The sequence below is a fragment of the Narcine bancroftii genome, chromosome 14 (genome assembly GCF_036971445.1).
Source record: "Narcine bancroftii isolate sNarBan1 chromosome 14, sNarBan1.hap1, whole genome shotgun sequence".
Lineage (NCBI taxonomy): Eukaryota > Metazoa > Chordata > Chondrichthyes > Torpediniformes > Narcinidae > Narcine > Narcine bancroftii.
Window position 1 is genome coordinate 47,339,266 of NC_091482.1, and position 16,915 is coordinate 47,356,180.

Sequence of the window (16,915 nt, forward strand, 5' to 3'; positions counted from 1 at the left end):
CACGCCCGGACCAATCGCGGCCGCGCCACGCCCGCACCAATCGCGGCCGCGCCACGCCCGGACCAATCGCGGCCGCGCCACGCCCGGACCAATCGCGCCCGCGCCACGCCCGGACCAATCGCGCCCGCGCCCCGGTGACGACAGGTGGTGCCCCGTCAGGCCCCCGACCACCACCCGATCATGGCCGTCGGTGCGGAGGGTGGTGGATTGGAACGAGATTTAATCAGCGCAGACAGGTACCTTTAGAGGGAGAATCTCCACGGGCAGCAAGTGGATCTGCTCCTGATGTTCAACCAAACGCCTGCACGGTGTTAACGTGATCACGAAACCAGAGGATCTCAACCCTATTCTTCTCACGCACACACCACCTGGTCATCCATGACTGACCACAGGACACCAATGGCAGTGGATCCCCACCTGGTCATCCCTTACTAAGCACAGGGCAGCAATGGCAGTGGTTCCCCACCTGGTCATCCCTTACTAAGCACAGGGCACCAATGGCAGTGGTTCCCCACCTGGTCATCCCTTACTAAGCACAGGGCAGCAATGGCAGTGGTTCCCCACCTGGTCATCCCTTACTAAGCACAGGGCACCAATGGCAGTGGTTCCCCACCTGGTCATCCCTTACTGACCACAGGGCACCAATGGCAGTGGTTCCCCACCTGGTCATCCCTTACTGACCACAGGGCACCAATGGCAGTGGTTCCCCACCTGGTCATCCCTTACTGACCACAGGGCAGCAATGGCAGTGGTTCCCCACCTGTCATCCCTTACCACAGGGCACCAATGGCAGTGGTTCCCCACCTGGTCATCCCTTACTGACCACAGGGCACCAATGGCAGTGGTTCCCCACCTGGTCATCCCTTACTAAGCACAGGGCAGCAATGGCAGTGGTTCCCCACCTGGTCATCCCTTACTGACCACAGGGCACCAATGGCAGTGGTTCCCCACCTGGTCATCCCTTACTGACCACAGGGCACCAATGGCAGTGGTTCCCCACCTGGTCATCCCTTACTGACCACAGGGCAGCAATGGCAGTGGTTCCCCACCTGTCATCCCTTACTGACCACAGGGCAGCAATGGCAGTGGTTCCCCACCTGGTCATCCCTTACTGACCACAGGGCACCAATGGCAGTGGTTCCCCACCTGGTCATCCCTTACTGACCACAGGGCACCAATGGCAGTGGTTCCCCACCTGGTCATCCCTTACTGACCACAGGGCACCAATGGCAGTGGTTCCCCACCTGTCATCCCTTACTGACCACAGGGCAGCAATGGCAGTGGTTCCCCACCTGGTCATCCCTTACTGACCACAGGGCACCAATGGCAGTGGTTCCCCACCTGGTCATCCCTTACTAAGCACAGGGCAGCAATGGCAGTGGTTCCCCACCTGGTTATCCCTTACTGACCACAGGGCACCAATGGCAGTGGTTCCCCACCTGTCATCCCTTGCTGACCACAGGACACCAATGGCTGTGGATCCCCACCTGGTCATCCCTTACTGACCACAGGGCACCAATGGCAGTGGTTCCCCACCTGGTCATCCCTTACTGACCACAGGGCACCAATGGCAGTGGTTCCACACCTGTCATCCCTTACTGACCACAGGGCAGCAATGGCAGTGGTTCCCCACCTGGTCATCCCTTACTGACCACAGGGCACCAATGGCAGTGGTTCCCCACCTGGTCATCCCTTACTAAGCACAGGGCAGCAATGGCAGTGGTTCCCCACCTGGTCATCCCTTACTGACCACAGGGCAGCAATGGCAGTGGTTCCCCACCTGGTCATCCCTTACTGACCACAGGGCATCTATGGTAGTGGTTCCCCACCTGGTCATCCCTTACTGACCACAGGGCATCTATGGCAGTGGTTCCCCATCTGGTCATCCCTTACTAACCACAGGGCACCAATGGCAGTGGTTCCCCACCTGGTCATCCCTTACTGACCACAGGGCACCAATGGCAGTGGTTCCCCACCTGTCATCCCTTACTGACCACAGGGCAGCAATGGCAGTGGTTCCCCACCTGGTCATCCCTTACTGACCACAGGGCACCAATGGCAGTGGTTCCCCACCTGGTCATCCCTTACTAAGCACAGGGCAGCAATGGCAGTGGTTCCCCACCTGGTTATCCCATACTGACCACAGGGCAGCAATGGCAGTGGTTCCCCACCTGTCATCCCTTGCTGACCACAGGACACCAATGGCTGTGGATCCCCACCTGGTCATCCCTTACTGACCACAGGGCACCAATGGCAGTGGTTCCCCACCTGGTCATCCCTTACTGACCACAGGGCAGCAATGGCAGTGGTTCCCCACCTGTCATCCCTTACTGACCACAGGGCAGCAATGGCAGTGGTTCCCCACCTGGTCATCCCTTACTGACCACAGGGCACCAATGGCAGTGGTTCCCCACCTGGTCATCCCTTACTGACCATAGGGCACCAATGGCAGTGGTTCCCCAACTGGTCATCCCTTACTGACCACAGGGCAGCAATGGCAGTGGTTCCCCACCTGTCATCCCTTACTGACCACAGGGCAGCAATGGCAGTGGTTCCCCACCTGGTCATCCCTTACTGACCACAGGGCACCAATGGCAGTGGTTCCCCACCTGGTCATCCCTTACTAAGCACAGGGCAGCAATGGCAGTGGTTCCCCACCTGGTTATCCCTTACTGACCACAGGGCACCAATGGCAGTGGTTCCCCACCTGTCATCCCTTGCTGACCACAGGACACCAATGGCTGTGGATCCCCACCTGGTCATCCCTTACTGACCACAGGGCACCAATGGCAGTGGTTCCCCACCTGGTCATCCCTTACTGACCACAGGGCACCAATGGCAGTGGTTCCACACCTGTCATCCCTTACTGACCACAGGGCAGCAATGGCAGTGGTTCCCCACCTGGTCATCCCTTACTGACCACAGGGCACCAATGGCAGTGGTTCCCCACCTGGTCATCCCTTACTAAGCACAGGGCAGCAATTGCAGTGGTTCCCCACCTGGTCATCCCTTACTGACCACAGGGCAGCAATGGCAGTGGTTCCCCACCTGGTCATCCCTTACTGACCACAGGGCATCTATGGTAGTGGTTCCCCACCTGGTCATCCCTTACTGACCACAGGGCATCTATGGCAGTGGTTCCCCATCTGGTCATCCCTTACTAACCACAGGGCACCAATGGCAGTGGTTCCCCACCTGGTCATCCCTTACTGACCACAGGGCACCAATGGCAGTGGTTCCCCACCTGTCATCCCTTACTGACCACAGGGCAGCAATGGCAGTGGTTCCCCACCTGGTCATCCCTTACTGACCACAGGGCACCAATGGCAGTGGTTCCCCACCTGGTCATCCCTTACTAAGCACAGGGCAGCAATGGCAGTGGTTCCCCACCTGGTTATCCCATACTGACCACAGGGCAGCAATGGCAGTGGTTCCCCACCTGTCATCCCTTGCTGACCACAGGACACCAATGGCTGTGGATCCCCACCTGGTCATCCCTTACTGACCACAGGGCACCAATGGCAGTGGTTCCCCACCTGGTCATCCCTTACTGACCACAGGGCAGCAATGGCAGTGGTTCCCCACCTGTCATCCCTTACTGACCACAGGGCAGCAATGGCAGTGGTTCCCCACCTGGTCATCCCTTACTGACCACAGGGCACCAATGGCAGTGGTTCCCCACCTGGTCATCCCTTACTAAGCACAGGGCAGCAATGGCAGTGGTTCCCCACCTGGTCATCCCTTACTGACCACAGGGCAGCAATGGCAGTGGTTCCCCACCTGGTCATCCCTTACTGACCACAGGGCATCTATGGTAGTGGTTCCCCACCTGGTCATCCCTTACTGACCACAGGGCATCTATGGCAGTGGTTCCCCATCTGGTCATCCCTTACTGACCACAGGGCATCTATGGTAGTGGTTCCCCACCTGGTCATCCCTTACTGACCACAGGGCATCTATGGTAGTGGTTCCCCACCTGGTCATCCCTTACTGACCACAGGGCATCTATGGCAGTGGTTCCCCATCTGGTCATCCCTTACTGACCACAGGGCATCTATGGTAGTGGTTCCCCACCTGGTTATCCCTTACTGACCACAGGGCACCAATGGCAGTGGTTCCCCACCTGGTCATCCCTTACTGACCACAGGGCATCTATGGCAGTGGTTCCCCATCTGGTCATCCCTTACTAACCACAGGGCACCAATGGCAGTGGTTCCCCATCTGGTCATCCCTTACTGACCACAGGGCAGCAATGGCAGTGGTTCCCCACCTGGTCATCCCTTACTGACCACAGGGCATCTATGGCAGTGGTTCCCCATCTGGTCATCCCTTACTAACCACAGGGCACCAATGGCAGTGGTTCCCCATCTGGTCATCCCTTACTAACCACAGGGCACCAATGGCAGTGGTTCCCCATCTGGTCATCCCTTACTAACCACAGGGCACCAATGGCAGTGGTTCCCCATCTGGTCATCCCTTACTAACCACAGGGCACCAATGGCAGTGGTTCCCCATCTGGTCATCCCTTACTGACCACAGGGCATCTATGGTAGTGGTTCCCCACCTGGTCATCCCTTACTGACCACAGGGCATCTATGGTAGTGGTTCCCCACCTGGTCATCCCTTACTAAGCACAGGGCAGCAATGGCAGTGGTTCCCCACCTGGTCATCCCTTACTGACCACAGGGCAGCAATGGCAGTGGTTCCCCACCTGGTCATCCCTTACTGACCACAGGGCATCTATGGTAGTGGTTCCCCACCTGGTCATCCCTTACTGACCACAGGGCATCTATGGCAGTGGTTCCCCATCTGGTCATCCCTTACTAACCACAGGGCACCAATGGCAGTGGTTCCCCATCTGGTCATCCCTTACTAACCACAGGGCACCAATGGCAGTGGTTCCCCACCTGGTGATCCCTTACTGACCACAGGGCATCTATGGTAGTGGTTCCCCACCTGGTCATCCCTTACTGACCACAGGGCACCAATGGCAGTGGTTCCCCACCTGGTCATCCCTTACTGACCACAGGGCACCAATGGCAGTGGTTCCCCACCTGTCATCCCTTACTGACCACAGGGCACCAATGGCAGTGGTTCCCCACCTGTCATCCCTTACTGACCACAGGGCACCAATGGCAGTGGTTCCCCACCTGGTCATCCCTTACTGACCACAGGGCATCTATGGTAGTGGTTCCCCACCTGGTCATCCCTTACTGACCATAGGGCACCAATGGCAGTGGTTCCCCACCTGGTCATCCCTTACTGACCACAGGGCACCAATGGCAGTGGTTCCCCACCTGTCATCCCTTACTGACCACAGGGCACCAATGGCAGTGGTTCCCCACCTGGTCATCCCTTACTGACCATAGGGCATCTATGGTAGTTGTTCCCCACCTGGTCATCCCTTACTAACCACTGGGCACCAATGGCAGTGGTTCCCCACCTGAGGTAGTTCCTTACTGACCACAGGGCATCTATGGCAGTGGTTCCCCACCTGAATTTCTATAAATGTGTGGTGGAAAATGTGCTGACTTCTGTATCACAGTCTGGTATGGAGACATCTGCAAAAATGTAGTGGACCCAGCCCAGGATATCACAGGTAAAACATCCCCACCATTCAGAACATCTACGGGCAATGCTGCCGTTGGAGAGCAGCAGCAATTATCAAGGATCTGCACCACCCAGTGCACACTTGTTCTCACTGCTGCCATCAGGAAAAGAGGTATAGGTGTGAAGGGCTTGCTCCAACAGGTTCAGGAACACCTGATACCCTCCACCATCAGTCTCCTCAACGACAAACTCAATCAGAGACTCATTTAAGGACTTCTTCGTTGAAACTTTATTGATTTTTAAATTCTATGTATTGCACAGTCAATTTTTTTACATTTCATTATCTGTTTACAGATCTTTACTTTTTACATGTGTACATTGTGTACAGTTTTTTTTTGCATTGCCAACATATGATAAATCTGCCTCGGCCTCAGAAAAAAGAATCTCAGAGTTGTATGTACTCTGACAATAAATCTGAAGTAATCCTTTACTAACCACAGAGCACCTATGGCTCCAGTGCTGGAACCTACTCTGGGACTCCAGCTGTGTCCTGGCTTGAGGGGGGACTCAACTCATTATTACTCACCCACTACGTGATCCCACCACCAGACACATCTTCCCCTCTTTGCCTTCCACAGGGACTGCTCCCTCATCCACTCCTCCCCACTAATCGCCCCCTTGGCACTTACCTTTGTGGCTGCAGGAGATGATCCATTTGCATCCACACCTCCTCCCTCACCACCATTTGGGCCCCAAACAGTCCTTCCAAGTGAAGCAACACTTATGAATCTGTAGAAGTCATCTAATGCATTCAGTGTTCCAGTTCTGCTCTACATCGGAGAAATTGGACGCAGAGTAGGAGATCGTTTCTATGAGCACCTTCGCTTTGCTGGTATTAATGACAGGGGTATTATCTCCCAGTGACCAACCATTTCAGTTCAGTCCCCCAGTCTGGTGTCGACATGTCTGTTTGTGGCCCTCATGTACTGTCAATCCAAGCACTCTCTTCCCCTTCCCTCTGTCTCCATTCCTCCAGCTCTCCACCCCCTTCCCTCTCCATTCACAGAGCCATCCCCCCTCTTCCTGCTTGCTGGTGTGCCCTCCCTCCCTTCTCCACCTATTACTTCCTATCTGTGAAACTGTGCTCCTTCCCCTCCCCACACCCATCATTTTGTTCAGGCCCTATCGATGTATTGTTCAAAAGAATGAGATCAACCCCGAAACATTGTTTCTGTATCGTTTTCTTTGCTATATAAAGTTCACTGTTTGACCTGCTGAGTTTCTCCAGTATTGTGTTTTTATTGAAGTCATTTAAAGCTGCATTTTTCAAATCCCAGAATGAGTGGAATTTGATCATTTTTCAAGCACTAAGAATCCTAACTTCTAATTGGATACCCACCATTTTGAATCTGGATAAAGAAAATTTGGTGGATATGTCACTGAAGGTGAACAGACTTGTTTTTAAAGTAAGCAGTGCTGAATTATTACTGAATCAATATGCCTTTTAAAGACATTAATGCAGAGTTTGAATTTCCACATAAATTAGAATACTACTCTGGATCTGGTACCTCAGGCCCAGTATAGATAAGACTGCAGTGGCATTTGAATTCTGGGAAAGAATGTCTTTTATTTCTCCAGAAAGTAGCTTCCCCTAATCCTCATCTTAGGCTAGACCCTCACCAATTGGCCTCAAGCTAAAACCAATTAAAAACCTCAAAATAATGATGAACTAACAGGAAGTTGTTGAAATGTCATGGGGAAGCATTATCAGAAAATAACATCAATGCTAGCTCTTGAATCTGACACAAGGCTCTAATTTGCCTCATGGTCCTACCACTTTGATCTTGGAGATTTGAACCTTATTCTCCACTGGATCTACATTAAACATCCCCTTCTCTCTACATGAAAAAAATTCATGATCATACAGTGCCACCTTTCCTGTAGACGGCAAAATTTAACAAAACTATCTAGTTTGTTTGTTACTGATTGTACCAAATACGTAAGTACAACATGATGAGACAGTTTTCTTTTGTCCTCAGGAAAAACATGCAAACATCACATACATTCAATCAATACATATATAAAAATAAATAAATATTATTTAATAAATAGTAGAGTCTTGGTGGGTTTGTTATGAACGGTTCATTAGTCATTCAGCTAAGAAAGAAGCTATTTCTTAGCTTGGTGGTTCTGGCTCATAATCTTCTGTATCGCTTTCTGACAGGAGTAGCTGGAAGATGCTGGATGATAGGGGTCCTCAACAATTTTGCAAGCTCTCTTCAGACAACAATCCTGGAAGATCACGTCAACAGGGGAGAAGGAGACCTCGGTGATCCTCTTTGCCACTCCTATTGCCCTTTGGATTGATCCCCAATCCAATGCTCTACAGCAACTGTACCGTACTGTGCTAATAAAGCTCATGTAGAAAGTTGACAGGATGGTGGCTGGTAGCCTTGCCCGCTCAGTCTTCTCAGCAAGTGCAGTTGCTGATATGCCCTTCTGACAAGTGAGGAGATGTTTTGTGTCCAGGATAGATCACTTCTTGAGTGGTCTCTGAGGAACTTGGAGCACTCTATTCTTTCCGCTACTGAGCTATTAATATGCATTGGAAAGTGGTCATCCCTGGCCTTCCTGAAGTCCACAGTCTCTTTTGTCCATGCGGAGGCTCAGGTTGTTATTCTCACACCATTATATGATATTTTTCATCTCTTCTCTGTAGTGCGACTCATCATTGTTGCTGATGAGACCAACGACTGTTGTGTCATCTGCAAACTTTATAGACATTGTGGCCACATATTTAAAAAGGAGGATTTTAAGTGAACCAAAATGCAACTGTGGCCATAAACTGCAAACCATTATTGTAATGGTTAAAATCTGTTGTAAGGGGCACCTCATTCCTCCATTTAACATTTCAGGAAGCTATTGAGTAGACTGATAAGCATTCAAATGTGAGACATTTTGTGATTGTTTGAAAGAAAACAAAGATTTTCAGTTAAATAACAAAATCTGCAGATGCTGGGGTTGAGTACAATATACTAATTATTTTAAATTTAAAACTTAAATGTTTGAATACAGCATGGTAATAGGCTATTTTGGCCTACAAGTCTGTGTCACCCAATTTACACCCAAATAACCTACTACACCCCTGTACGTTTTGTGTAGTGGGAGGAAACCGGAGTCCCCAGACATGGGGAGAATGTACAAACTCCTTACAGAAGCTTGGAATTCGAACCCCAGTTCTGTCCCGTCCACTGTATTTGATTTATAATGCAATTAAGGTCTTGCACTCCTTTGAACTATTCTTCCAAATGGTCACAGCATTCTTTTACCTTGTACAATACAGCTTTAAAGTTAAAAAGGTAAAGGTTCCATATTGTCACATAATACTACATTTAGAATGTAACATAAATGAAATTCTTTAACTTTTGTCTACTGTAAGGCAGACAGAGAGTTTCCACTTTGTTCAGCACCCCTCACAGAAACCTTCAGCACTGGTGTTCCTGGGCTGTCTCCCCTCCAAGTACTGACCAGGCCTGAGCCTGCTTAGCTTCTGAGATCAGACAATCCAAGGTGTATTCAGGCTATTAGACTACCTCATAAATAATCAAAGCAAATAAAAATACAGTATGTTTACAGCATAAAAGAAGACCATTTGGCCTTTCAAATCCTTTGATGGGTCTATGAACAGTCCAACAAGTCCCACAATACTGTTTCCACAGTAGTAGTCTTATGTCATACAACACAGAAAGAGACCCTTCACTCTACCATGTGCATGCCAACCATTAAGTATATATCTATTCCAATTCCATTCACCAGAATTTGGTCAGTAGCCTTACGAGTATTGGCAATTCAAGTGCTCATCCACAAAATTTCTTAAATGGTCTACAAACCCTATGATCTCCAATCCCAAGTCTGCTACTTCTATTAAACAGGTTATAGACTGCTATTCCTAGTGGAAAGACCCCTTTCTGTCTACTGTATCTGTGTCTCTCATAATTTAATATATTTAAAAACAGGTCCCACTTTGCTTCCTGTGCTGCAAGGAAAACAAGGAGTGAAACATGAAAGTGCAGATGTTATGATTGTAGTAAAAACACACTGAAATGCTGGAGGATCTCAGCCAGTCTTGCAGCATCCATTGGAGGTCAAGATATATTATAGATGTTTCGAGTCTGAGCCCTTCTTCAGTAAGGAAAATAAAGCTATCCGATCTCTGCATCTAACTGAAACATTCATCAACAATATCTTGGAGAATCTCCTCTGAAGATTGTAGGAGATTGCAGACAGCCTCAAAGGAAGATTAGTTTAGAAAGCCAGATTTCAAATTTGACTACCTTTCAGTTGGAAATACTAGATTGTTAGGGATGATATTCATTGGAAGTTTATGTACTACAGACTCATTGCCTCTCCTCCAAGGCTATTTCTTAGAAGTCCGTTGGAATAGTGCATGGTGGATTGGTGTAATAACTTCCAAGCCCTTCAGTTTACTTCTTTCCACCACCATTTCAACTGTAGACTGGGCTTCCATGACAAAAACTGCAACATCCAGGGATTGGGTGGTATTTGTTGTGAAAATTGAGACACAGATCATCAGACATTGAATTAGGATTGGATCCAAAACATTTACATGGAGTTACATGCTGAAAGTTTGGGTTCTGAATATGCCAAACATTGTGAGGGGTTGCTTCATTTGCCTTACATTTCCCTTAATTTTGCCGACATGTACCAAGCATTTCATTGGTTGATCAAGCTGTGAGATTTTTGAGATGCATATCAGAGACAAATAGTCCACAATTATTCATTCAAAATAAATGACCTTTAACAGTGCAGTGTCTTCTCAATGAAGTTCTGTTTCTTTGACCTACTATTCCCGAGTGTTCTGACCACAAATATAATAATCACACATAACTTGGTCTTTCAATTGTAACGAGTAGGTTAAAGCATTCTTCTAATTCAGTTTCTTCATCCTAATGTACTCATTTTATTCTATTATACCATTTAAGTTGGTGAAGAAGTCGTGTAAATAAATATGGCAGATTCACACATATTCATGACTCCTTGATTGATAATATTGTGGAATGCATAGTTGAAAACTTCATTGCAGCATGGCCTGGTTTGGGAATTCAATTGCCCAGGAAAGCAGAAGGTAACGAATGTAGCCAGGTCCATCACAGGCTCCGACTACCCATCCATTGAATGCATCGATATGAGGCACTGCCTCTAGAAGCCAGCCAATATCATAAAGGTCCCCCATCATTATGGCCACAACCACCTATCACTGCTACCTTTGAGGAGAAGGTACAGAAACCTGAAGACCAGCACCTCTAGGTTCAAGAACACTTTCCAATAGCTATCCAATAGCTATCAGGCTTTTGAATCTCCTCTTGCTACAATAACAGGGTTGCTCCAACACTGCAAAAGGATTGTCTGAACTATTGCTAAGTCGCTTTTTTAGCACTGGGATAACTGAATATTTAATATCTATTCATTTGTATTTATTATTAAATTAAGTTACCATTGTAGTTGATTTTGGATTTTTTTTACAATGCAGCTGTAGAAGGTAAGAATCTTGGTACATCTGCACATTGTACAATATATATTCTAACAAACTCATTATCATTGTCTAAACCTTATATATAATATTGCAGCTGTCAGCGTTTTTCCACAATGTCAGCTTAAAAAAAAATTCATATAATCAATATAAATTGTTCTCTTATTTGCTTTCATGCCATGAAAATTTTTCTCTGTTCAATGAATCACCAGCATCATGTGAAAATTGATGACAATGCCCTGGAAGAACAAATTATATGATTCTGACAAACTAGTAATTAGAACAGATAAGAAACAGCCCCTTTGGGCCATCTAGCCCATGCCAAACTATTATCTGCCTTGACCTATTGAGCAGCACCCACTCTATAGCCCTCCATTCCCCTCCTATCTATGTACCAATCCAATTTTTTCTTAAATATCAAAATCAAGCTCGCACTAACCAATTCAGCTGACAGCCCAATCCACACTCTCATCACCTTCTGTGTGAAGAATTTCCCCCTAATGTTCCCCCTAAAATATCTTACCTATCATCCTTTCACCCTTTACGCATATCCTCTTGTCTTGCCTGATCTACTTGCATGTACTCTATCTATCTACACTCTTCATAATTTTTATACCCATATCAAATCTTTTCTCATTCTTCTACACTCCAGGGAATAAGGTCTTAACCGTTGTAAGGTAAAACATCATGAGATGGGAATGTGTAGGGAGTTACCCTGTACAGGGCAGTAACAAGAAGGGGAGGTGTCCTTGTACTCCTGTTAGGTAAAACATCATGAGATGGGACCGGAGAAGGAGTCACCCAGTACTAAGGAGTAACAGAATGCATCCTTGTACTTACAAGATAAGAGAGACATTGATGGATTGAGAGGCAGGAAGCTAGCAGGGAAAGGATAGCAACAGTTTTAGTCATTGGACAAGTAATGATATGATGATGTTCTAAACATGTATCCAAGGGTATAAAAAATCACCATTTTGCTGATAACGGCAGAATGCATTCTCCGACTAACTTTGTTGGTCGCAAGTGTTACAATCCGGTAATAAAGAACAAAGAACCCTGATTTCGACTCAGCCTGGTGTTTGTCTCACTCATTCATGAACAAAGCAGACCTAACAATTTGGTGACCCCGACGTGATGGGTGAGTGAACACTGGACGACGGTTTCTGTTTTTTCTGACAATCATCTCAGCCGGCTGATAAAAAGGTCCAGAGAAGCCTGTTTTAACAAAATTCTCTTTTTTTTTAAAAATCTTTATGATTGTCAGTAAGAACTGGAGATCGGACAAATTAGACGACCACAATTGAAGGTCGCATGCCAGGATTGTAACACGTAAGTGATTACAGACAAGATAAAAGTCCTTAAGGTGTTTGAATGACATTTATTAAGTGCTTCGCAAGAAACTACTAGAGTTTAAAAGTCTTTATTGTGTCGTTGCAAAGTCCAATAGAGTGAGAAGGTGGTCTATAAACAATTGAGGACCTGAGTTTTCTGCCCTAAACTGGTTATTAAGAGGAGAAATCTCCCACGTGAAGGTTGGGCTTTGAAAGAAAACAAAGGTTCAGGCTTATTGGCCTCAATTGTATCTGAGAGACTGACTTATAAATGTCCGGTAGGTATGATAATGTCTGTACACTTGAGAAGTTAAGAATTTATTTCCCCAATTCGCCGTGGTGGAATACCACAGCAGACACTAGAGACCTTGAGACAACAAAAAAAGTACTCAGGGATGCCTGCCTGGTGAACAAGAACGACGACAGAAGGCTGCGACAGCTGTGTCCGGATCAGGTAGGAGATATTAATGAAAAAGTTGACAAACTCCTAAGAGACACCCAGTTTATTCGAAATACTTTTGATAAGTTAAATGAGGGTATTCCCAACATCACCAAGGAGATAAAGTTACGTAAATTCATAGATTGGTACAGGGAAACAGGACAAAAGTATAGCCCAAATATTTGGTTTTCTAGTTGTAATTTAACTTTCAGACCCCTTTGGGAAAACAGAGAGTGGAAAACGAGCAATCAGAGTATACAGGACAGTCTGAAGTCAATTGGAGGACAAGACTTAGAGACTGTTCTTTTAAAAGATATTAGTCATCCAGCTTGCAAGGAGACATTTTTAAAAGCAATTTTCGTTGACATAGATCCCCTAAACGGACAAAAACCTAAATTAAAACAGGCATTAGAAAGCGGTCCCGCAGCTATGGCTGTACAGTTGCCTGCTAAGACTTTTGACCAAGTTATTAAGGAAATTAATCAGGAATTAGAGGAGCGAAATACCAGTAATGCGGCATTGGAAAAACAAAAAATGCTCCGAAAATGTGTAGACCGCTGGAGGAAGAGGGGTTGGTTACCCGGGGGCACTGAGATGTTCCTGACAGGTGAGGGGAACAAAAATTTTAAAACGTAGAGGCTTAGATAAGCTGGAAGAAACAAAACACAGAAGGGAAAGGAAAAGTACCTGTTTCCAGTTTCCAGCCACGAAGTGTCCGGGTTTGCTCTCTCCCTCCCTCCTTTCACCCTGCCCCCTCTCTCTTCTCTCCCCCCCTCTCTCTTCTCTCCCCCTCTCTCTCTTCTCCCCCCCCTCCTCTCTCACCCACTCCCCCTCCCAATCCCAATCTGTGGCGGTGCTGCCCTGAAATCCCCAGGTTGGGCAGGGCAGAGAAATACAATTTGGTTTTAATTTTGTGCCCACAATTCCAGCTCCGCATCAAATGGGATCCTGTTTTATCCTCTCTCCCTCCCTTTTTCCCGCACCCCCACCATTGCGGGATCAGGGCAGACATTGTGGGCTGACGTGTAGCTCACTCGAGCTGGGAGGGAAGGTAGGAGTGATAGTTCCCAGTGGTGGGAGACCCAATCTGATCCAGACCAGTGATCACAGGATGAGAACCTTTTAAAACCTTTGAAACGAAAGTGTTAATCTGAAGACTTTTCTCCCAGTGGGGCCAGTGCAAGGCATTTTCTCTCTCTATCTCTTGTGCTCTGTGTATCTGCCTCTCTATCTCTTTCTCTCTCTCTCTCTCTCTCTCTCTCTCTCTCTCTCTCTCTCTCTCTCTCTCTCTCTCTCTCTGGCACCCCAGATGGGATACTGGAGTCACGTCCCTTATATCCAGATATTGAGACACTGGGGTGTGACAAGAACTTCGGGAATAGGGACACATCAGACGAGGTACAGGCCCCTTTAATAAAAATAGAAGGGGGAGTAATAGATGTAGAGACCCCTCTGGAGTCCAAGAAAATAGAAAAGGAGTTAGAGATACAGAAATGGAACATGAAAAAGGTTCAGGATAACATTAAAAACTTAAGCAGAGATATTAATGTGCTGGGGCAGATCAGTGAGGATCAAAAAGATTTAATGGTAGGTGTATTTAAGGAAGTGGAAAAGATAACTACAACACTGTCAGGAGAAATTAAAGCTGAAGGAATGGTAATAGGAGTAAAGGATGAAAAGTGTAGTACAGATGAGGAAACGAGATACGATCCACCATGGGAGGAAAGTAAAAGGAAAAGACTCAGGAGGGAGAAAAATAGACATGCCTACCTGGACATAGTTAGAGCAAAAGAGAAAGATGTGAAACAACTAAACTATGGCCGAAAAGATTATCTTAGAGATGAACGTGACCAATATACCTTTGACCCTGAGACATTGGAAGCTGATAGGGACAGTGACAGTGACGAAGAAGAGTCAGAACAAGGTGGGATAAATAAATGCATTACAAGAGTAAAGAAGGAGCAGAAATCCCCAAAATTGAGATATCAATGCCCATTACTGATCACGGGACGGGGAACTCAAAAATATGTACCCTGGTCACGAATGGACTTAGAGAGTTTAATGAAAAAACTACCTCCGTTGAGTAATGGGGCTAGTCCATGGATTTCTTGTTTTGAGCGAGAAACCTGCCAAGAACAATTAGCACTCGCAGATGTCAGAACTATCATGATAAAATTAAAGGCAGAAGGGGCCCTGAAGCAAATAGAGAGAATTGTAAGAAGCAGTAAATTGGGGGATGAAATAGAATTTAACCCACTTCGGAATAAATTTTGGGAAGCACTTAGAGAAACATTTCCTACACCCTATAGTTTGGATGCCTTGGTAACCCTTCAACTAAAGGAAGGAGAGACTGCACACGAGTATTTCACTCGAGCATGGGACTTATGGGAAACAGGGACTGGAGAAAGACCCGACCACAGCCCCTTAGGAAGGGCTCACTTTCGTAATGGGATAATAAACGGACTACCTGCTACGGTTCAAGCAAAATTAAGGGACATTGTGGGATTAGAGACAATGTCAGAGGATTTGTGGAAAAGACACCTGACACATGCAATCAAACGACATCGTCAATCAGAGCATGCTAAGTCAGAAAGTGCGTCCCAGAAGGAGGTGGACAAGACAACCGATAAATTGGTGAGAGCCATAGAACATATAGGGGTTAAATTAGCGGCCCAACAGATAGTCCCACAGGTCATGGGGCCAGGGATAAATCCGGGACCCCAAGTAAGAAATGGTTGGGAAAGACAGCTAGGTACAATGTATAGAGGGGAACATGCAGTATGCTGGTACTGCCAAAATCCTGGACACTACCAGCGGAACTGTCCGGAGGCTGGGAGAGCAAGGGGAAAAAGATTACCCTCTATTAGAGGCTATCGGGGAAGAGGAGGAAACTTAAGAGGACAAGCAAGGGGTAGGGGTGGACATATTGATGGGCCCCAGAGAATCGGGGGGTGGCAGAGTGATCAACAAGTCCAGGCACCTCAGTGTAATGACTATATTGAGGAAGGTGCTGAATTTGATTATTGAAGGTGCCCTGGAGAATCAAAAATCACGCCTCCCTGGGAGCCACCAAAAATTTGGGGGACGGTAAATGGAGAAAAAATTGAATTTATGGTTGACACAGGGGCAGCAGTTACGACAGTGATTAAAAAACCCCCAGGGAGCACATTTTCGGGCAAAACATTATCTACAATAGGATTCTCCGGGATAAGGGAAACACAGCCCTATACAGATAACATCGACATGACATTTGGACGACAAAGGGTTAAAACGCCTGTCCTGGTTGTGCCAAGTTGCCCCATTAATTTATTAGCAAGGGACATTCTTACCAAACTAGGAATAACCATACAATGTTCTGAGAAGGGCCTTCGGTTAACATACCCAGGGGATACAATAAGAAGGGGAGGACAGTTTATAGTAATGACCCCATCTAATGCTTCAGAAGACTCTGTGGAGGTTAGTATTTTCTGGAGTCGGCTACTGTATGATGAACCAGGCCCAGGGCTGATTAAACAGTTTTTTGAGTGGAGGGCCAGTATTCCTCGGTATGGGGATTACCATTATCCACTAGATCCTATGCATGTTACATTAAACTACACCATCCACCCGGACCAGGAATATGAGGAGAGGTGGGACTCTCTAAAAGAAGGGAAGACAGAAACGATACATTGTCCATTTATCTTTGTAGGTAAGGAGGGAATAGCTGCTATGGTTGTCATGACAGAAGAACAAATGGAGTGGTTCTGCTTAGGAGTAGAAAGTGTGCCTCATGTGACCTTGGGTATTGCCAAAGATCATCACGCTCGACAGCTGGGTCCGATGGTAAAGGAAGCGATAGGGTGTGAATACAGGCAGACAGAAATCCCGGGATATTCCACCTCGGAGGGAGGAAAATTTGTCAGACTGAATATTGAAGCATGGGACCAGGTAGTGAATGAGAAAGTAGAAAGAGACCGAGCCATAGAAGGAGAAAATATTGATCACAGAGACTCAGACAAATATCTTTCTAATCTGAGAACATATATATGGACAACGGGGCCCTAT

The 16,915-nt window shown here is 47.0% G+C and overlaps 1 long non-coding RNA gene across 1 annotated transcript; it reads left to right on the top strand.

Moving 5' to 3' along the window:
* Nucleotides 1–81: 81 nt before the first annotated feature.
* LOC138749239 (uncharacterized) lies at nt 82–7,983 on the top strand. Its single transcript, XR_011348501.1, has 2 exons — nt 82–236; nt 7,775–7,983. It is a non-coding gene; the product is annotated as an uncharacterized lncRNA (long non-coding RNA).
* The last annotated feature ends 8,932 nt before the right edge of the window (nt 7,984–16,915 follow it).